This window comes from Nymphalis io, chromosome 25 (genome assembly GCF_905147045.1).
Source record: "Nymphalis io chromosome 25, ilAglIoxx1.1, whole genome shotgun sequence".
Classification (NCBI taxonomy): domain Eukaryota; kingdom Metazoa; phylum Arthropoda; class Insecta; order Lepidoptera; family Nymphalidae; genus Nymphalis; species Nymphalis io.
The window spans coordinates 7,038,512-7,062,107 of NC_065912.1; the positions used below are offsets into that span (position 1 = coordinate 7,038,512).

Genomic DNA, 23,596 nt, shown 5'->3' on the forward strand with positions numbered 1-23,596 from the left:
CGGGCACTGACTCCAGAAATAGCCAATAAGTTATTAAATAGCTTTTTTTTATTATATCCTTAGCAATATTCTCGAATTAAAAATTGCTAGGAGTAAATTTAAGGTAACAACATATCATACTATGTACTACGAAACTGTTTGAATTCAGTAAAAATAACTTTTTAATAAAAAAATTGATTTGATTCGCACTTTTAAAGCTTTTTTTTAATATTTTTATTTATTTGTATCACTAACAACTTTATTAAGTAAGAATGGAATATAATTATAAATAATTATTTACAAATTATCTTATTAATTATGTTCTCTATTCATTATAAAAACTTTTTTTTGAATAAAAGATTTAAAAAAAATAATTCCTCGTTCGTAGTTGGAAAGGAAGCTAGTAATAATATGATAAATGAAATATCTGCTATGTCATACAATTGTTCGTTAGTATATACACAATATATACTGTAACAATAACAGCCTGTTAACTGTCCCACTGCTGGGCTAAGGCCTCCTGTCCCTTTTTGAGGAGAACGATTTGGAGCTTATTGCACCACGCTGCTCCAATTCGGATTGGCGGAATACACATGTGGCTGAATTTCAGTGAAATTAGACACATGTAGGTTTCCTCACAATGTTTTCCTTCACCTTCAAGCATATATGAATATATGAATTATAATCACAAATTAAGCACGTAAAATTTCAGTGGTGCTTCCCCGGGTTTGAACCCACGATCATCTCGGCTATGTAAATAATGAAAAGTTTTTTACCGATTCCGTATAAGTACATCTTATCTACAATTTTATCACATGTGACAATGACAAAGGGAATTTACAGGTTGAAATGTCATGTCGACCAGTACGGGTTTTCCTGTTTTGTCATCAATAAGGGCCTTTTCTCACTATAGTACTATTACTGATCACGCACAATAATAATGACTCATAAGTATTGCGGTCAGAGCTCCATACGCAATTACATTTCAGAAGATTACTTAAACACCTTGAAAACTTACTTTAATATTATTTGTATGTCAAGCGGACAAGCAATTTGAGTCATCTGATCGATGTAAGATGTAAGAATATTGACAATTCCTTGCCTTTGGAACCAAAATATTAAGTCCCTTATGGCTGTAGTTACACTGGCATCCTTCAAACCGGAACAAAAGCATACTATGTATTGTTATTTAAAAGTAGAATGTGATTATTGAATGGTATCTACCCTTGCTTGCATAAAGCCAGCAAATACGATATAATTATATAATTTATACAGTATTCATATAACTTTATAATAAATTCTTTATGTTATTATAATATAATTGTTTGTTACGATACTGGAACGGTTTTACCAGTAAGATAATTTATTAGATACATTACGAGTATATACATACATTATCATATGATGACTGTAGTGTTCACATAATAGTATGAAATGCTCATTTTAATTAGCACGAATAAGTATTTAATATAAAACAGAAACATCGATTCCTTTTACTTGAAAAATTAATTTAGGCAGGGCATTCTTGTAACTAAATAAAAAATAAATATAATATTATTAGGATTCGACAGTAGAAATGTGTTTCTAAATTTTGTTTATAGTTAAAATATCGAATACAAAAATGAAAAAAAACTGCTTTTACCTGAAATAAATACGTCACAAAATTTTAATAAAAAAAAGTAATTCGAATTTAATGAATTATAAATATTTAATTATTAACTTTATTGCACACAAACACACTGAATCATGACAACATATGATATACCGTAAGTTAAAATCGTGCTAAGTCAGCCTTATCGCTAAAGCGATCTCTTCTAGGCAACCTCTGTGACGTCGTTATAAAAAAATAGAGTATTGCAAAATTTAAACAGTATAAAATTTCGGTGCTAAATAAATTATAAAATGGTAACACAAGACGTATTTTATATACTTCATATACATAAAAAAATCTTTTAACCTGATAGTATGAAAATTGAATATGCTCAATATTATGTATAAAATATTTATCAGTCGTTTTTTACCATTTTAATAATGTAATAAATTCATTCAGTTTCCGTGAATTTACAATAGTACAGCTTGTCGATATTAATAAAACTAAATACTTAATATATTGAAACTATATATATAGTAACTAAAAGGAAATTAAGATTATTCAAAAAAAAAAACAATTATTAAAACTTTAAAAATACAAAAGAACGTATTCAACTTTTAAATTAAGAATAATGTTGTTTCATTCTGTCAACAAACATTATTTTACTTTTTTTTTAAACTGTACTAACTGTGCAAAGGCGGTTTCACGAGCGTTCGATTTCGATTAAAACCGCTCCATACACACGAGTACAGATCCAAGTGCGTGTCATAAAATAATTACGACCGCATCTTGGCAGATTATTATTATTATTACAGCAGTAACAATTATTAACAAGCAGCAAAAACTTTGACATCGAACCAACGACCCGTGGTAAGCATGTCACTGATTAGACCTTCTATTTTTTCAACTACCCACAATTATTTCTTTCCTTACAGTCATTTCAATGAAAATAATAATATTAATTAAAAAAGGAATGTATACAAACTTTTTAAACATATACTCTTTTGTTGATCTAAATGTGTGTCATAATATAATTTTCGGTCAGTATGTAGTTTATGTTTTTACTTTATGGTAGGGCTTTGTGCAAGCTCGTCTGGGTATGTACCACCCACTCAATATCTATGGGTGGAACTTACCATAAGGTGGCCCATGTTTGTATAAAAATAGACTGACTGTATAACTTTTTAAAAGCATCGTGAAAAACATTAATGACGATTTATTATCAAATTTAATGAATTCAAAGCTAATGTACCAACATTTAGATATATACAAGTATGTAATGAAAGTAATTATTACAAAAAAAATCACAAGGAATGCAATATTAGATATTTTTAATGGCAACATCACCACATATAAAGTTACGCCATTTTTATATTGTCCGCACATTATAAATAATCAAACACTTAATTCAAAATATATATAAGTAATAATATAATTAATATTCTTAACTTTATTCGACCTTGTAAAGTAATTATTTAAAAAAAAAACACTTAATAACTATAGACTTTCTACAAAAAGACATTTAAATTTTTCAATCAATATTAATACAATCTTTTACCTTGTATAATAAAACTATTAATTTCCGGCGACTTCATTCGGGTCTTCATTCTTGGTCATATGATATGTAAAGAAAATATTACATATATTTTAATCCCCCACCATGTAATATCCTTGATGATGAGATGTGTCTTGTATTCAACTATTGTGATAGATTAAGTCGGGAAGAATCAATTTCAACAAAGAACTTGAATTAGCAATTAATTCTGTTTAAATTGTCGAATCGCTTTCGATTCAGCAGCTTAATTGCGATAAAATCGCGAACGGTCAAGTTCAGTTTTCAATTTCAGATAGTTCGTGTGCAAAGCAAATAATAGCTAAGGAATGCATCATTCATCCAATTGTAATATTTCTAATAAAAAAAAATAATTAAAAGTATATAATATATAAAAGCTACAAATATTGAAAAGCATATTAAGGAAATATATAAAAAACTAATAAACAAAAAAAAATTTACTTCAAAACAAGAATTATAAGAAAAATAAAAAAATCGTGCGGAGGTCACGGTTACGAATCAGTTACGTAAAAAAAAATTATTTTAAATAATCTTAGCGTTATGAAGGTTAGTTACCTTCAGCTTTCTCCAATTATTGGTTTGCTTGAGCAGGAAATTACAGTTTTATGTCCCCGTAGGAATTTGCCTTTCATAATCCAGGGTAAGAAGTACGTTCTACGAGTTCCCGGAAGCTATTATATACTGATTCTTCGAAATAAGTCAAATTATAAATAATCAGATAGAAAGTTAACACAACAAAAATCTGTAACTTTCGTTGATAATGATAATATCCAAAACAATTTATGTTTAAAGTAAAATCATATTAACACAGTCCATTTAAATATGTATAGATTAACCTGTCACCAGAGACTTTGTTTAAAATATGTTTTTAGATGGCATTTTAATACATCACATCCGTTCATAGATTGGTGAAAACAGTGATTCACGATTCACGAGAAAGGCTTAGGTGTATAATTTATTTAGGTTTTGCGTAAATTGGCTGAATATGAATGATAATTCATATTATATCGTTGAAGATGTCGGAAAAAATTATGCAGACTGAGTTCTTTACTTGCGTGCGCCAAGTAAACTAATAGAGTTATATGTATTACGTATAACATTTAATGTAGACCCTTCTTCAACCCGTTTAAGCCGGTACGGGTAGCTACTACATAATATTCTACTAGCTATACCTGTTCCACTTGGTTATAACTAATAAACAACCCACAGTATAGTTAGACAATGCTTTGTCTTCGTCTTTTGAATTTCAAATAGCTGATGAAGGAGAGAGAAAGAGAGAGATCGGTGTCATTCATCTGCTATACGACATTTATTAGTGTGAGTGTATATAAAAATGCATTATATTAATCACAAGGAAATTGAATATTATATTTGATGGTGCCTGGATATAATAATAAACATGCTGGAACAATCTACTAACTCTATCATGTTATGTATATGTTCTTAGTTTGCAAATGTTAATATCTTATATATAGGATGAAAATATGCCTTAAGCATCAATTTCAAAACGTTTATGGAAATAATATGATGAACTGCAATTTTTTTGTATTAATTATTATTAATGAGGTCAATCCGCTCGGCTTTGAAACGAGTGCTCTCGTGAAAGACGCTGGGCTCAGGAGATTTCGTTATAGAACAGAATCAAAAGAATTTTAAATGAAGATCCACAACGTGTCAGCGAAAGTATAACATATTTACTTCTATATAATAACACGAAGTATATGAATTATCGAATATACTAAGTGCTCAATACATACTACTAACGCTTCGTTCGCGTCATAATCCAGAATTGATATATTTTTATTTTTAGGAAATTCTGGAGAAGTAGTTCGTTCTGTGAAGAGATGGATTTTAAAGGTGCCCGAAGATAAATCATCATTTTATAATAATTATTTTACAATTCAGGCTATTAAACTCTGGAACGATCTTCCTATAAATATTCGGGAGGCCAAATCTATAAATATTTTTAAAAAACTTGTGAAAGATAACTTTTTGTCTCAAATGCCTTATCACAAATAATTTCTTTTATTTCAGTATTTCTTGTATTATTCATTTGCTTTTCTTTTTTATTTTTTGTTATTTTTGAGGACTTATCGTTTTATTCGTTGTTGCTGTATATAGTATGTATTTATAACATATACTTATAATTTTGTATGTACTGATAATATAATTTATTTATGGATATATGAATAGTATGTGTATTTTATATTTACATTTAATAATTGGTTTTGTTTTAATTAAATATTAATATTATTTTATTCATACCACCACCTACCCCATATCCTATCTGTAATTACTTACACTCGGTTACCTGGAAGAGATCGCTGTGTAGCGATAAGGTCGCCATAATTGTACATTTATTTAGGCAATATACATGTTTTGTATTTTTCTCTTTGTGGTGTGATGTACAATAAAGTATTAAAGTAAGTAATTGATATATACCAATCTGCTTAGGTAATTCTTCAAATTGAAAGATTTTCATACAAAATTTCATCGCCTTTATCACCTTAAGGGTTAAATTTAAAAAAATCCTTTCTTCGTTCTAACTGTGTAAAAGTAATCAGTATGCAAATTTTCATGGTGCTAGGCCAAGGCTCTGCGTTGATGCGAGTATGTCAGTCAGTCAGTTATTCTTTTGTATATATATATATTATAATACTGAATAGTTTGTTTGCTTAAACGCGGTAATCTCAGGATCTGCAAGACCAGTAAGGCCTCTTCTCCCTTTTTGAGGAGAAGGTATGGAGCTTATTCCCTCACGCAGCTCCAACGCGGGTTGGTGGAATACACATGTGGCAGAATTTCAGTGAAATTAGACACATGCAGGTTTCTTCACGATGTTTTCGTTCACCGTATAGCACGAGATGAATTATAATCACAAATTAAGCACATGAAAATTCAGTGGTGCTTGCCCGGGTTTGAACCCACTATCAGCGGTTAACTAACCCACTATCAGTTCTTACCACTGGACCATCTCGGCTTACCTGAAAGACCAATCAGAAAGAAATATCTTTCGTTAGTTGTCCGTTTATTGAGGTAGGTTATAGGCTATTTAACTTCTCGCTGCGAACTCCGTGGGTCGTTGCGTGTTATTAATAGTAGCGTATGTGGGTGAAACCGCGTGAACTAACTAGTCTACACTATAAAAAATGCAATGTCTGCAATGGCCTGACTGGACAAACGCACAGCATGAACTATAAAATGCTTAGGATTAAAATTTTAAGAAGACCTTCAATTTGTCGTGAATTTTGACTACTACTCATCTACTCATCTCTCTTAATATCCAACCGAATGACTCGTTTAAAGGGTCGTGCTTTGTGGTAATCCAAGGCAAATAGATATGGTTATATAAGTTTTCGGTATCAGATAAACAAGTGCTGACTCAGATAAACAAACGCTTAAATATTATTTATTAAATCCAATAAGTCATTAAGACAAATGTGTAGTAATGAAATAAATTTTGCTAATAAAATTGAATGTCACTCTACGGCCCGTTAACTATATCAATGCAAATCACATCGATTACTTGCAAAGGTGCTGCGTGAAACAAGGACAAACAAACACACAGATTTTTGCACTTATTATACAATAGTTAATTTATCGTGTTGTTTACTGTTTTTTATTAGGCCATTGCCTTCGCAATTTACGTTACAGAAAAAAAAAACTTTTCGTTAACGAGCTTTGTTTGTGTCAAGTAATAAACCTTAACCATAAAGATATAAGACTCAAAATAATACTATAGTTAGGTTAAACTTTTAAATATTTCTAGATTTTTCCGCCATCTTCAAGATGACCGATATCTATTATATATTAATATTTAATTTCCTATTGAAGCCAACATTATCAGTATAAGTTGCCAATTTAAACTGTCACTGTTGCGTTACCAAAGAATTTGTAATAAACATGCAATCAACGATGTTGAAAATATGTCATCAAGCGAGACACGCAAGACATGCGAATTGACGAAAATCACAATCGGAATTAGAATATATTTAATTCAAATAGGCTTTTAATTAGTAATTGATTTATTTTACAGAATTTATTAACGAATTTATGACTTTGGTCTTCCACCGAAGAAGATGATTAAAGACATACATATTACTTCTCAGAACAGAAGTATTTATTATAGGCAATTTACCTTTTGTTAATGATTATCCTCGGGACAAACCCGATATTTTAATATACAAACATATTTTATAGCACTTCTTCTGCGTTATAAAAATGCAATTAATTATTGCCCACGAGTTTTAAAGGTACAGGAAGCTTATTTATCAGTTGAAAGGTACAAGGACATACTAGTTTTGATAGTTTGTGAAGCATTGGCGATGTGTGGCATTAATAATATTCAATATCTATGAGGCTTTTGACCACTTGCCATCAGGTGACATTAAGGTGTAGAACGCTTATTAATATAATAATCAAAATAATAATAATCAAAAGTAAATCATCATTAATTTTAATTTTCCCGCCATAACGAGATTCCATCGACAGATGTGTTACCAGTTCAAAAATGTAGAACTTTATAATGTTTGTACAAAATTACAGTTATAAAATAATAATAATTTGTAAAACTTCTGATATAGAATATTAGTTCTTTATGCTTGTTGATTCTAACAATACATATTACAATATTTTTTCTGTTGGATATTAATGAAATAAAAAAAAATCTTTATGGTATTTAATTATAAATGCCTAATTCTGTATGTATATTTGTTACTTTATCAGAGTTAAATTTTGCGAAAGATACATTCTGAAAAAATATAAAAATATTTAGGTATAGAAATTAATTTGCTCGAAATATATCGTAAATGGAGTTGTGAGGAAGCTTAGTTATAATTATTTATTATTATTTTATTGGTTCGAGATAATATATATTTAAACTCTAAGAAACGAATAGCCTTAAACCAAATCCTAAAGTTATTTAACCGTATAAATGTGTAATTAAATTAACTGCTTTTCCAAGTACTGTTTACGACATAGAGTATAAATTTTAAAACATAACTAATATATACATTAAAAGCAAATTTTCTAAGCAAATATTTAATTATAATTTAATTACTTCAAGCCGATTTCGCATCTTATGACGTATGTTTGTTTTAGAATGGAAATCCTAATTGTTGAACGGATACGCGTCTATTTACTTAAGAACCTCGAGAGGTCATTCATTTAATTTTAGATTATTTGATTGAGTTTTTTCGTTCGTTGCCTCTAAAAGTATTATATTCTAAAATCGTAATTATATAATACATTAACCCTATCTGCTGAAGAGATCGTGTTTGCTCCCATTGAATAAAAAACTTTAAAAACTAAAAATTATTTTAAACAATTAATGTTTACATATAGAAATCGAAACCAAAAAAGTCATAGACATACGTGGGCTAAGAGTTAAGATAAAAACTTATCATCCTAGGTCTATTCAACTATATAGCAATACAATATTTATGTATATTTATGGTATTACTGACAACAAAACTACTAATACTAATTTAAGTATTATATGTTTTTATATATTCAAATAAGTTCTTGTATTTAAGATGTATTTATAAAAAATATTATATATGAGATAAAAAAAACATTCTCGTTATAAACAAACCTCTTAAGCCCAGAGTCAAGGGTTTTGCCAATGACCATTGAATTGTCCCACTATCAATATCCGGGCTCTATTAACACATCAGACCAATGGTATATGTGGATCGATGATTCTACTGCCTTTCGAAATATCGCACCTACATTAGATACGTTGCTAAGTTAAAAATTTCTTCGAGAAGTCAACATTCTAGTAATAAAACGGTTAATATAATAAATAAGCTTCCACGGTTAGTATAAGGGTCTATATAAAACGGTTATTGTATATAAGTCGGCATAATTTTCAACAATCATCGTTATTTGAGCCAATTTACAAAAAACCTTATTGAATTATACACCTAAACTATCCTCGTGAACCGCTCGGTAAATTCGAGTAAATCGTATATACCGTTTGGTAGTTATTCTGTTTATCGCGTTCCGAGAGACAGTCAAACTTAGCTTTGTTTAATATGTCGTGATCAGTACTTTATACTACATTCTTCTTAAATATTATCAATGGTTTATAAGTCGTGGAGCTTGATAACTTTATGGCGAACTCATCTTTTACATCCAGGTCTCATACCTGCATGTATTGGGTGAAAATCTAAAAACCCAAAAATGAGAGCAAGCAGAGAAAAAAATAAATAAAAATTAAAATATTATATAATAACGACGTTACTATGAAAAGATTATCACATTTGAGCAATCTGTGCTTGAAATGAATTGATGTTTAATCAAGTAGATGAAAAATAATTTAATGCAAATATTTTATTAATCATAAAGTACATTGGCGACCGACGTACAAAGGGTTAAAGGTCATATTTTATTATTTTCATCTCCATCTCGAATAATTTACGCGTACAAAATAAAACGTCGTTTTCATTAAAATTGAAGTTCGTTTTAATTGATGTTAATTAACTGGTTTTTCTTATATGCTTATTTTAAACTATTATTTTCGATACGGTCGGCTAAATAGAAATATTTTAAATATGTATATTACATTTTATAAAACTTCGTCCGCAAAAATAAATTATAATAACATTTTGATGTAATAACTTTTTGCTATAAAATTGTGTCGATAATAAATTTTGTTTCTAAGTAATTTGCTCCGTTCTGGTGTTGATTTTTGAATATGATTTTTATTCTTTAAAAAACAAAATTCAAAAATAGAAGTATCCTTTTTTATTCAAGTTACATTTTTTTTTAAAAAGTGGAGCTATTTAAAAATAAGGATGAATAAAATTTTAAGTTTTTTTAATATAAACAATACAAACCCTAAGTTTATATTTATTATAGTTTTCGAAATACTCGTAAGATTAATGCACATGTGAAAAATAAAGGAATTTATATTTATTGATTTTTCTTTATTATATATATAAATTTTTAATGCTTCGTATTCACATAATCTTATTAGCATACACAAATACACACAAGTTTTAGCACATATTTGGGCCAATGTTTGTCATAAGTGAAGATTGAACTTGCAATCTTTGACGTAAATACCGATTCTAATTATCACTGAATTTACCGCTATTATGTATACATTAAAAGAAAGGTGATATTTTAAATCTAAAATTATAAGAAGATTTTAAATATAGAAAATTTTCAAACAAAAAAACATTAGTCATAAAATTTTTGTACTAATTTTATATATTTTTAATTAAATAACTTTTATATAAATAATAAAATTAAATAGTATTGAATTAATTAAATAAAAATATTGTAAAAAAATCAATTAACTTTAAGTGGAGTAAATAAAAATTGCATACAAATATATAAAATGTTTAAATTACCTAAAAATATAATCAAACAAAAATAATGAATAATTAAACAAAAACCACATATAATAAATCCCTATAAAAATTTAAAAAACTTACGGTGATATCCAAAAAAAGAAATGCCACCCAAAAAAATTAATTCATAAACGAATCAAAAAGCACTGCACTTTTGCCGCGCACACCGCGTTGTCGCGCTTAGCGATTCTTAAATTCACTGCAAGTCTATGCAACCTGGTACAGCCAGTGCGCAGACTGTCTGCGTAATCGCACTCTACCAACTTATATAGCGTTGTAAGCTTAGTCTCAGCACGTGCCGTTCACAGCTCTTCACTGGCCTTAGTTTTTTTTTTCTTCAGCACTTAAAATTGACTTAGGTCTATATATATTAGGTCTATTAATATATGAAGTATGAATATAAACTTTTTACTTGGTCTTCTTATATAAATATAAGACCTAAGTTGAAGCTCAAATTTGTTTTTGTATGTTGCAAGCTTTTTTATACGAATTAATTGTAAATTAAACAGTGTAATTACAGGCACAAGGGACATAAAATCTTAGTTCCCAAGGTTTTTGGCGCATTGGCTATAAGCGATGGTTGACATTTGGTGGTTGACGTTTGGTGACCACTTACCATCAGGTGGCCCATATGCTCGTCCACCTTCCTACTCTATAAAAAAAAAAGAATTTTTAAAATGTTTGGCTACAGATATAAAAATTATAAATTTGTCATTTATTCCTTTTTACGCTGTCAGGGATCCTCTTATGTATTGTAGTAGTTCTCCGAATAATCGTAAATAGACAGTAACAATTTAAGACATTACAAGTACAAAAACCTTTAAGGCCAACAAGTTAGTTTTTTTTTTTTCGTAACTTCAAAAATATATTTCAAAATCAGGACTCTATATGGGATGATTTCGCTAGTCACAGCGGTAAAATGATTTTTTTACCAAACAAAAAAACCGGAACACAGAAAAAGATCTAAGTTTTATTTTTTTATACTGGAAAATCGAAATTGATAGCTTATAAAATTACTACATACATTTTTTTATTGCGCATTACTTATAAAACAAAACCAGACAAGCTTTTTAATTATTAACACATAATGTACATACGTATTTAAATATTTTATTATTCGATTAAATTTAACTAGGCAATTAATTAAAACTGCTTATAAATTTTCCTTTTGAGTCATATGTGGCATTCCAGTATTAGGTGTAAAGCTACACTGCGTGGTTCTTTATGTTTTCGTAAGTCAAATACATCAATATAAATAATATAAAAAAGTTATAAATTTGTATTCATCTTTTTTTTTAAATTTAATTTGATTAAAATACTTTATTGCACAAAAGTTTCATCGCATATCCTGCACTTTTTTTCATCGTACAAAAGAGTTTTTATGCAAGTGTGGAAAAAAATAATTGTAAATCACGATAAGATGCTTCTGATTAATATTATTTGTACATTGATTAAATCGTGCTGATATGTTGTTTAAATCTTACGTTACGCATAAATAGCGTAAAGAAATTATAGAAGCCATAGAATTAATAAATAAAGAGATAGAGTAGGCTAGAAGGACAGACAACATACCACTTTCGGGGACATTACGCGTTTACGGAATATTCTATACTAGCAGACCGAAGGGTGATTCGCAGTGTTTATTTTATATATTGATATATTTGAAACGCCATAGTGAATATAACGTTAACGTTACAGCCTGTGAATGTCCCACTGCTGGGCTTAAAGGCCTCCTCTCCCTTTTTGAGGAGAAGGTTTAGAGCTTATTCCACCACGATGCTCCAATGCGGGTTGGTAGAATACACATGTAGCACAATTTCAATGAAATTAGACACATGCCGGTTTCCTCACGATGTTTTCCTTCACCGTCAAGCACGAGATGAATTATAAACACAAATTAAGCATTAATTAGTGAATATAATCACAAAATAATAAAGGAGAAAAATATGAGAATATGAGAAGTGGGCAAGTGCAGTGTGATACACCATTATTGTTTTTTTTTTTGTAAAATATGTAGGCGGGCCACCTGATGGTAAGTGGTCACCAACGCCCATATTGGCATTGTAAGAAATGTTAAACATCGCTGACATCGTCAATGAGCCACCAACTCTGGGAACCAAGATGTTACGTCCCTTGTAATTGTAATTACACTGGCTTACTCACCCTTCAAACCGGAACACAACAATACCAAGTACTGTTGTTTTGCGGTAGAATACCTTATGAGTCTGTGGTACCCAGACAAGCTTGCACAAAGCCGTACATCCAGTAATCCTTTTATCATTTAAAGCAGGATATATAATAAATCATGTATATTATATTAGTTATAATAATAAAAGGGTGTGTGCTTAATTCCACACGACAGAAGTGTAAACTTAAAAATAAAACAAACAACACGTAATGCACGATAATTCATCATTGTAAGTGCATTTGTATAAGTTATTACCCCTCTATTTGTTTTATTAACATATTCTATTACATAAGTTGCACATGAATATTCTTTTGTGATGAATTGGAAATCGATATTAAATGAACAACATATAGGATAAATGTATTGAATATTTTAAGCCGTTTTCCAGAAGGCTTTACAAACGTTTATTCTATTGGTTCCAGCTCTAATAATATTGCAATAATCTTCATTTGAATGAATACCATTACGATTGTAAAAATATTCATTCTCCAATCGTATATGTATTTTAGTATAGCCATTTCTTTAATTGTTGAAGACTTCTTTTATAATTTCATCAGAGTTTAAGTCATGGTTTTTATAGGGAACAGTGCTTTAAACCTATAGTTTTGTTTTTTTTCAGTTTGTTTTTAAAGCAGGTCATTATATATTTATGATTTATTCTACGAGACTTTAGAAACCAATATTAAAGAATATTGTATATGTTCAATCAAGCTAAGCCAAGATGTATGACGACTGTGCTAATGTAAAATTCATTGTGCTTAAAGTAGTATGGGACACTGTACTTCCGACAAAGTGTCAGTATTTTCAATCATGAGAATAGTTTTCACCATAAAATATAATTGTGATTTTTGATGATATGATCACATTTATTCAGTTTATACAACAATTGTCGAAATCAAACTATCAGGTTATTGACGGTTTTCGTAATTGTCCAATCATAGCGAATAGCTCCTTCTTCCTTTCAGACCTCTACCATATAGAAATAGGAAAAGAACGTAAAAAAGCAAGATTACTTTCGAAGCCAAAATGAAAATTCTGTTTGTATTTCTGCTTTGGTAATATTTGATATTTTCCTAACAAGCTTAAATAAAAAAAATCAATGAATTGATTGCTATATATAATAAATAATGAGGCGTTACTCCACGTTCATCTGAAAGTTTTAATTCACTTGTTGCCATCATAAAAGGAGTCACGATAACCCCTTCTCAAAAGTGACGGAACTGACCAAGATAAATTCGCGGAAATGACAATTCTTCCGCATGTTTGTCTAATAATGAACTTATGGGCAAGCTATATTCGCCGGGAGCTATTCTTAAATACAAATCCTAATTCCACATTACTATTTGTTTTTGAACTAATAAATGAACTAAAAAACCACCACGGTGTTCCTTCGCTCCGCAAATGGCGACGTTACGGTCCTATTAATTTCTATAAATTACATCTGAGAGCGATTCACTGAAGTTATTGCTCTTTTCTGGAAGTATCTTCACCACCAGAATTCCTGGTCAACGCTTTCAATGGTTTCTAAGGCAACGAACCGGTTTTCGAGTTTATCTGAAAAGCTTGGCGGCTTGAAACACATTCAGTTGGAACCTGGACCATCAAACGGAATCTTCAAGAAATCCGCGCTCTTTAACCTTAACCTTGCGATAACTGATACATTTCTAAATAAAAAATCACATGGTAAAATCGATTTAATTTTTTGCCATGTTCTCTTTCTTTGAGGTTGTCTCATGAAGAACGAGTTCTTCATAAACAACCCTTCTCTTTTGAAACACTTGACGAACATTTGCCCGTCGTTCCTAGTGACATAGCTGTATTGAACTGAGGATTCGTTACTAGTTTTTACACCCACTTTGGCGTTAACCTCCCATCACAACGTTGTAGTATGCCCTAGCGCCTAGGTATATTAAGAATCTAAGAGATATCCTCGAGGAACATCTGAATAACCTCGTCCAAGTGTGCTGAAGATGCAACGTAAAACTGTGCATAAATGGTTAATTATACATTTTTATATATATGAGCATGAAGTAATTAAATGATAATAAGTTTAATTATTTATAAACATTACTATGTAATTTACTTATGTAAATTATGTTTGTAAGACTCATTCAAATTGTAATACATAATATTAGATGTAAAACGAATTACTATTCAATATTGCTGAAAATTATCTGTATTTTTTATATTAAAAAATTCTGATCTACATTTTTAATCTGGCAACTAGAACGTTGACAGATACTCTTCGTGGCGGGAAATTGATTCCCTTTAAATTTTTCTTATAGACCGGGAGATAGTTACACAAAATTTCAGGTCATTTGTACCAGTATGTCGACTTTTGTGGGGTCTAATTACGTAATGACGAAAAGGAAAATGATAGTCATAGCGCTTGTACCGGCGGGCCAATCACGTGGGCGTTAATCGAACGTGTCGATAAATTATGAATGTCGAATGACTTGTTCCACAAAAATTCTTGTATTTTCCGATAGTCGGTTAAAAAAGAAGTAGGCGATGGCGTAATGTCATACTTCTCCGGTGTGACTTACAGCCCGCCATATCGACGAGAAATCATTAATTAAAAATAAAAATAAACAATTCAACCCTTTGTACCCGGCTATTTTTTTTTTTTTTTTTTGGTATAGTGAATAACGATATTTTATGATTGCGAATAATATAAGGTATCCTTTTATAGAAACCTCGCTTTATTTCTGAGTTGAGATCAAGTTTTTTCATGTTTATATAATTCTATATATATAATTAATAAATGCTATTATCAATGATTGAACTCTGGGTCCTTCATATTGCTCAAGAAATGCGAGAACTTACCTTGATGCTAAATAAATTTTTCACTATTATTAACACGCAGCACAAATTGATGATAATAAACAAATTATGATTCTCGTAATTATGCAGTCTTTGCTGGACAGTGAACGTCATGTTCTTTTCAATAAATATCTTTAAAAAGGATTTATATATTAGTATGAAGGAATGAAATGCTAATAAGTTCAATTATTATTTAATTATGTGTAAATTACTTATGTATAAAATATTTTTTTACTATTAGAAACACATAGTACTAATTATATTTGTCGAAGATATCAATATTCTGCTTTATAAGATACCAATTCTGATTAATTCAAATAGAATTGATTTTTATTTTAAGTTATTTTTTTTCTATATAATAGGTATAGGAACGAGCAAACGGACCACCTGATAGTAAGTGGTCACCACCGCCCATAGACATCGCCATTGTAAGACAAATATGGCTCATTGGCGATGTAAGCGATAGTTCATAAACTATCGCTTACATCGCCAATGAGCCACCAACCTTAGAAGCTAAGATGTTACGTCCCTTGTGCCTGTAATTACACTGGCTCATTCACACAACAATACCAAGTACTATTGTTTTGAGGTAGAACATCTTATGAGTGGAAAAAAGGGTAGATACCCTTGTTTGTCTCTCGCAGTGGAAACCTTCAGAAAGTTATCCGGTTCCCATGGGGGGGAGCCGGGTTATGTGGGATTCTTGTCCACTCCGGTCGTGGCTTGGCGGAGCCCTGCTCGGGGAAGGTAATCTCGCCCCCCCCCCGCACTCCTCGCTAGTCCATACGGCAGCGCGAGGCCATCCGGGCTGCCGTATGAAAATAGGACACGCGAGGCCCCTATCTCACACATAAGCGGCCCCAGGGTTATGCCCTATCGTTTAAGCCCCGGGCGTTAGGGCTGTGAGAGCTCGCAGGTAGATGTCTTGTCCGAACTGGCGGACCAGAATCTCCCTCTCCGCACTCCACGCGGGGCCACCACCTACCCAGACGAGCTTGCATAAGGTCCTACCTACAAGTATACTAACTTACAATTATTTTGTCATAATGAAGTATGTTAAAACTCTGCCTGCACATACACAATGTCTTACCTCTTCTATATTAACCTTTTTGTAAGCCTTTTTGAAAACATTCTGCATATTCACAGTTTTATTTAGTGCACTAAAGTATGTTTATCTTAAGAACCTTCGCCTGAAGTCCTTCAAAGTCATTCCAAATGACCGTGCAAGAATTTGGGAATAGCACAATAATAAAAAATAAATAAATGATATTGTCGCCATATTATTTATTATTATTTATAAATATTTATTTATTATCTTAAAAAAAATAAAAAATAAAACATTTTAAATTTAGAATATAAAAAAGGAAATAATTTACAATTGGAGATCATTAACCAACCATCAACGACATATATACTTCAAATTGTCTTCAAACACAATGCAACTTCGAGGACCACTTAACAAAAAGCCCTTATACAGAGCTGCGACATGGGCAGAACGCCGTGCAATTTATGATTTTGTGTCTCGCTATAAGCCCGGATAAACTGAAGTTCAATCTAGACGTGGAGGAAGTTTTTAGGTTAAACAGGGATTACAAATATGCATTAGCTTTTACCCTTATATACTAAGAAATCGAATAAATATGGATGATGTTCAATCCGCAGCATCGTCGGCGTGTATTTAGTTAGGTACAAATAAAATTTATCTCTATATTCTTCCTTGAAGCTTAAGTTTACTTCATACCAAATTTCATAAAAATGGGTTTAGTGGTTTAGCCATAAAAGCATAACAGACAGACTGACAAAGTTACTTTTGCAGTTATAATATGTATTAGTATAGATTCCTCTTATCCTTAAATAGATTTTATATACTAAAAAACAATTATCCTATAGTTTATTTATAACCCAATTCGATTTCATAAATGCTAAATAAGGGTCACTTAAACATTATTATTATATGAGATATCAAATGTTATGCCCGCTCTACATTCGCGACTCGAAAGGCCTCGAAAGGCCGCGAAAGCCGTGAAACGCACGTGTAGGTAGTGGCATCGCGTTCACGCTTCGCGGTGTTCCCGTTCGGTGTCGGATTTTAGCCCCCGACAAAGTGAAGGAAGCGTTGCAAATGTGGAAGGCCATAGACCACACGCAAATCGCGGCTAACATTTGCAGCCGCGATTCATAGGCGAGTGTAGAGCCCGGCTTACTATCACTATCGATATAAGGAATCTAAGCAATTGTAGCTAAGTTTGATACATAGCCAATAAAAACTAAATAGACGCCTTCGGCACGGACTGGAACCAGGCATAGTTTCTCGTACTGAGAACTAATACCATTAGACAGAATGTTTCACAAGTTTTTATTTTTCATTGAAGTTTATTTAAATATGTTTTATTGTCCCTAAAAATAATGTTTAATATCTCAACCGCTATTTTTTGTAATAAAAAATGGACAAAAAAATAAAGTTTAGTTTCTTATTTTTACGGTTATTATGCGTGCGTATATATATATATTTTATGACTCTAAGAATTTAGTATATGAGCGCCCAGAAGCACCAAAGAAAAAACCAAAATTATTTTAAATACCACATAGAAATCTATCGTTTCATATTTTACGAATACATTGTTTTTTATAAGAATTAAAATAATAGATCTTTTAATTAATCTAAATATAGGATACGCAAAAACCGATTACTATTTTTGGTTTTATATAAAAAGCTATTTACGAATACAGACAAATCATAAATCGAAAGAAAGGATTACAAGATTAATGTATGTAAATTAATTTTTTTTTTGAAGAATATATAAATAAGTATTTGAATTTATAATTAAAAATAAGCAAATAACAAACCTTAAGAAGGTGGCGGGCACCAACTGGATGCGGAAGGCGGAGGACAGGGAGCTTTGGCGCACCTTGGGAGAGGCCTATGTTCAGCAGTGGACAACGATTGGCTGTTGATTGATTGATTGATTGAAATAACAAACAAATCTATCATCAATTACTTTAAATGCTAACAAAACTAACTAAAACGTAAACGACAAATTTTCCTTGGCAACGTAGTTTAATGTTCGAAGCACCCAAACTTCGTGCCAAAAGTAATACTTATTTATTATTATTTCTTTTTTTTAAATATATTCTGGCACAAGGAATTGATACTTGCGGTCGAAGATTGTTAAGAGTATTATATTAGTAAAAAGATATTGAGTTTTTTGCCGATCCTTCGTGGTGGAACCTAAATTTGGAACCGATCGCAATGGTAGGATTCCATTCTATTAAAATTCTTAAAATTTTTCTCAAATAAAATCTGTAGTCTGGACAAAATAAAAAAATATATATCTTCAATTGACTGCCACTTATACTATAATATTCGAAAAGTGTTTTATTATTATAATAGGAGCAGATTTTTTATTCCGTTTTTTTCTTTTCTATAATCCACAGATAAATAAATTAAAATAATAATCCGCAGTAACCTTAATTTAAATTTTCAATGAAATCTAGACAATCAAGTAATCATGTAGTTAATGTTAATTTTTACAAAATAAAATAGCGTTTCAAATTTAAATTAATATTTATAAGATGGATAAAATAGAAATAAATAATTTAGATACGATTTGCAATAAATGTTCGCTTGCTATAAAATATTCTGTGTAGTTGGCCATTTGTTTTGAATAACACAAAATAATAGTATTGATGTGAAATATCTATAATTGTCGCGAATAATAGATATTTCATCTTTTTTTTTTCATCCGTCTCACAAGCCGTGATGTAAATTTTCTACAATCAAAATAATAAAAGTAACATTGTGCTCTCTCTCTTATTGCAGGAAAAAAGTATAATGTGCTACAGTTCTTGCAAATCAGGAAGGCGAGTAGTTTTTATTTGTGGTTAAACGTGTACATGCATATTGCAATAGTGTGCGTGTCTGACGACGCGGTCAGTTGCGAGCGCGCCATCGCTCAGGTTAGTTGTGTTTATTGTTCCCGGACGCTAATTGCCGTGAAGTACTGTCAGCATGTCAAAGCGCAAAGTTATCCATAGCGAGGTAAATTGTTTTTTTTCTAGTTTTGACATTAAATAAAAATGGTTATTTTTTTAATTTAAGTTATTGTTTAGTTTTGACTTTTGATACTTATTCAATTGTATATTTTATTGTTTTTAGGGTCGAGCAATCATTGCTAAAGTCTTTCACTTTCTTAAAGATGAATATAGTTTTATGAAAGCAAATAACAGTGATGGATGTGACCTAAGTCCATTAGCAAACATATTAGAAAGAACTGCCCAAGCAACAGGCGTCAGTGAACGCACAGTAACTAGGATTTTAAAAGAAGAGAAGGAGTTGCCATCGTCATCAACCAAGTTTACTTCACCCATGAAAAAGCGACGTAAAAGAGACAGTAAATCTAACCATATCACCCCGAGTTAAATGCCATTGAAAACATCTGGGGTATTTTGAAGAATAAGATTGCCTCGAAAAATATTGGTCAAAATATGACAGAAGTACAAAATTTAATAGCTGAAGGTTTAAACAGTATCGATAACAACATCTGGTTTAATACATGCAAGCATGTCGAAAAAATTGAAAAGGAGTATATGAAATATTTTGATTATGACTTTGAATTTATAATTAATGTGGGTGAATCAAGTGATAGCAGCACGACTGACTTTGAAACTAATAGCGACAGTTCCGTAGAAGATTAATGCGACACATTTTTCACATTCGTAAAAATAGATGGAAGTTTGTTATTAAATAGTTCCAGCCTAACCTTATTTTCATAATTTTGCCATATCTTGAGTTCAATTGGGTATCCTTAAGTCTTAAGTTTCGCTTAAATTACCGTCAAACTTAAACCCAAATGTAGAAAAACATAATTTTATTTTAATACATTCCCTTACTTAGTATTTTAAATAATAAAAATTTTAGTTAAAAAGTTTTGTTTTATTTTAAAATCAATTGAACATATAAAAATATTGGTATTATTTTTATGCTAACCATACCCGCTTTCGTTTTCACGCACACTTAGACACGTATACGGACACGTATTTACCACAAGTAAATTCCGCTCGACTTCGTGATTTGCAAGAACTGTAGTTGCTAAGAATAGATTACTAATATTCCTTCTGATTTGATGTGTCACGTTCACTAGAGTGCGTAGCAAGCATCGATGTTTCGGTCAGAAGCAGCCATAAATGTCCAACTTGATTGACATTGTTGATATGAAAATGAATCAGTTTTCGACCCAAATGCAAGGAAATATAATCTACAATATCAATACATGTTGACAGTTACCATTTTATTCACTGTCAACATGTAAATGAGTAAGGTAATATTCTCTGCAACCCGAAAATAACAGCAAAATAGCTGCAGTGTGCCGGGATATTTGATATACACTATTTAAATCTATATTATATTTTTTTAAATAACAACTCAAAACTGCATCCCATATGGGAATTTAGGAGGTACAGGCTTTGCCAAGGAAATACAATTGAGTATATGTTTCACTATTGGGCTCGACGCTATTTTTATATATGATATAGTTTCACAAATGCTATAACCGATTTATGAAATAGAATGGTTCGGTAGGAGAGACCATGAGATAAATACAGGTAACCGAGATTCATTCGCTGGTTCAGGTCCACGAGAATTAATATTATTTTCCTGATGAAACCTTACCCACTTATTCTAAATAAGTCGTATGTCCTTATTGTAGACTCTCTCCAGCACAATAATAATAATTTTTTGTCCTTATCCCCAGTCCAGATAATGTCTTCCTGGGGCTACATCCATCATTATGAACAGAACAATGACAAATATAGCGACTTGTCTTTGCTTGTCAGTTTAGTTCCAGAAAGGAGTATACAATGTACTCTCATAATGGACTTCAGACGTATTAGAAAACATAATACAAATTTTATTGGAAGATAATTTTTTATATTTTTATAGGTGTTTTTAATATATTTTAATGCCCCTAAAAATTATAGACCTGTCAGCCGCTATTTTTAATATAAATAAATTGGACTGAAAAAAAATCTTTAAATTTGGTTATTTTAATGGTTATGCGTTCGTGTTCGTGTATACTTTTATGGACTTAAATAAAATATTTATAACACAATACATACAACAATATCAAGTACTGCTGTTTTGCGGTAAAATACCATCATATGATTTATCGGTAGTAACATAATATTACTTAATAATATTAAGGATTTAGTTAGCAATGTAAGCGCTCTAAAGCACCTTTTGCGCCTTGAATAGGAAACGTCAAAAATTCTCTCCATCAATTTTTGCATTTATATACTGAAAGCGAAGAAAAAACTTAAATTATTATAAATATAGATAGAAATCTATCTTGTCACATCGAATCGATCAAGAATCGATCGTTTAATCCTTATTAAAATATGATACGCAAAAACCGACTATTAATTTTAATTTTATGTTTGAGGCTATTAACGAATACAGAGAAAACATAAAAAAAAATATTTGTATTAAATTTGTAAAAAGAGTTTCTTGTCGGTACTTCATTGTGGAATCTAAATTCCGAAGCAGTGGTAAGTCTCCATTCTCAAATTTGTAGTCTGGACAAAATAAAAATAAAAATATTTCCAATTGACTACCGCTTATGCATTAAAATATTCAATAAGAAGTTTATTATTATAAAAGGAGCAGAAATTTTTATTCAGTTGTTTCTTTTTTTGACCTTAATTTAAATTATTAACTTAATTTAAATAAACGGTAACCTTAATTTAAATTTTCAATGATATCCAAATATTAAACTAATTAAATAATTTATGTTAATTTTTACAAAATAAAATAGCGTTTTAAATTTAAATTAATATTTATAGAATGGATAAAATAGAAATAAATAATTAAAATAAGATTTGCAATAAATGTTCGGCAACTATACAATATTCTGTGTAATTGGCCATTTGTTTTGAATAACACAAAATATTAATTAACATAAATGAATACAAAAGGATATTTAAAAATTAAATTATTTCATAATATCCTTTTATAATTTATTGATGTGAAACATCTATAATTGTCGCGAATTAAACCGACACAAGCCGTGACGTAAAAGCCGTGATCACAAATTCGTGTTTTACAAAGTTAAAAAAATCCACAATAATAATAATAATAATCTTTATTCACATAAAAAGTAACAAATTATACTGAAGTCCCTGATTTCTGAGCTAGGCTCAAAGACCTGTACTACAGAAATCAGTGTCCTCTCTCATATTTTAGTGACATATCGTTCTATGTAAATAAAAAATAAATGATAAACGAATATTCTTACTGTATTCTAGAAGGGAGTGTCCGTGTGTGTATGTGTATGTATGTGTATTTCACAAAATATTATAGCAGCAACAGTTCAGTTTGTTCATAAGCTAGTCCTAGTTGCCAATTTTTAATAATTACTTTAACTTCACGATTACGTAAGGTGTATATTTTTTATTTTATTTATTTTGTTATACAAATAAACTGCTTTAAAATCATGTTGTCGTCTGGCTGAAACTGTTCGGCATATAACAGGTGGACATACGTTTTTAATGACACCTTGTTTTCTGTATTCGTCGGCATGATAGGGGATGATTCTATGTTGTTGGATAACTAATTGATAGACGTATAGTTGCCTAACCGTTAGGAGTTGACATTTTTCATACAACTTAGTTGTTGAAAATCTGTATGGGCTAGAGGTCATGACTTTTAAGATCGATCTATGCGCTCTTTCCAAATCTATAAAATATAAAGGTTTGGGGTGGTGCCCAAGCTTTTATACAATATCCAATGACTGATTGACCTAGTGCATAATATATTGTTCGCAGAAGATCTAAATCAGCAACGTGCCTCAACTTCTTGAAAACCCAAATAAGTTTACTGGTGCGCGCAGTTGTGATGTCTATATGAGAGCGCTAACTAAGTTTTTCGTCCAAAATAACTCCTAGATATTTGACGGTCGTAGATTTAGCTAACTCAAAGCATGAACAGGAAGCAAGAGAATCACTGGGGTAGTTACATGCGTGAACTTTAAGACTAATGTTCTCTGGTTTTGTTTTGGCTACAGAAAACTGAATAAATGAGGTTTTGAAGA

At 30.6% G+C, this 23,596-nt stretch overlaps 1 protein-coding gene and 1 long non-coding RNA gene across 2 annotated transcripts in view; one reads left to right on the plus strand and one right to left on the minus strand.

The window, feature by feature from the left end:
- Positions 1-10,725, minus strand: part of LOC126778097 (plipastatin synthase subunit B) — a 67,613-nt gene extending 56,888 nt beyond the window's left edge. The window contains exon 1 of the mRNA XM_050501474.1: positions 10,586-10,725. The gene's annotated coding sequence lies outside the window, so the exon portion shown is untranslated. The remainder of the gene's footprint in view (positions 1-10,585) is intronic.
- An 8,631-nt stretch (positions 10,726-19,356) lies between these two features.
- On the plus strand, positions 19,357-19,969 carry LOC126778343 (uncharacterized). The gene is made up of 2 exons (XR_007670136.1): positions 19,357-19,551; positions 19,669-19,969. It is a non-coding gene; the product is annotated as an uncharacterized LOC126778343 (long non-coding RNA).
- Positions 19,970-23,596: the final 3,627 nt, after the last annotated feature.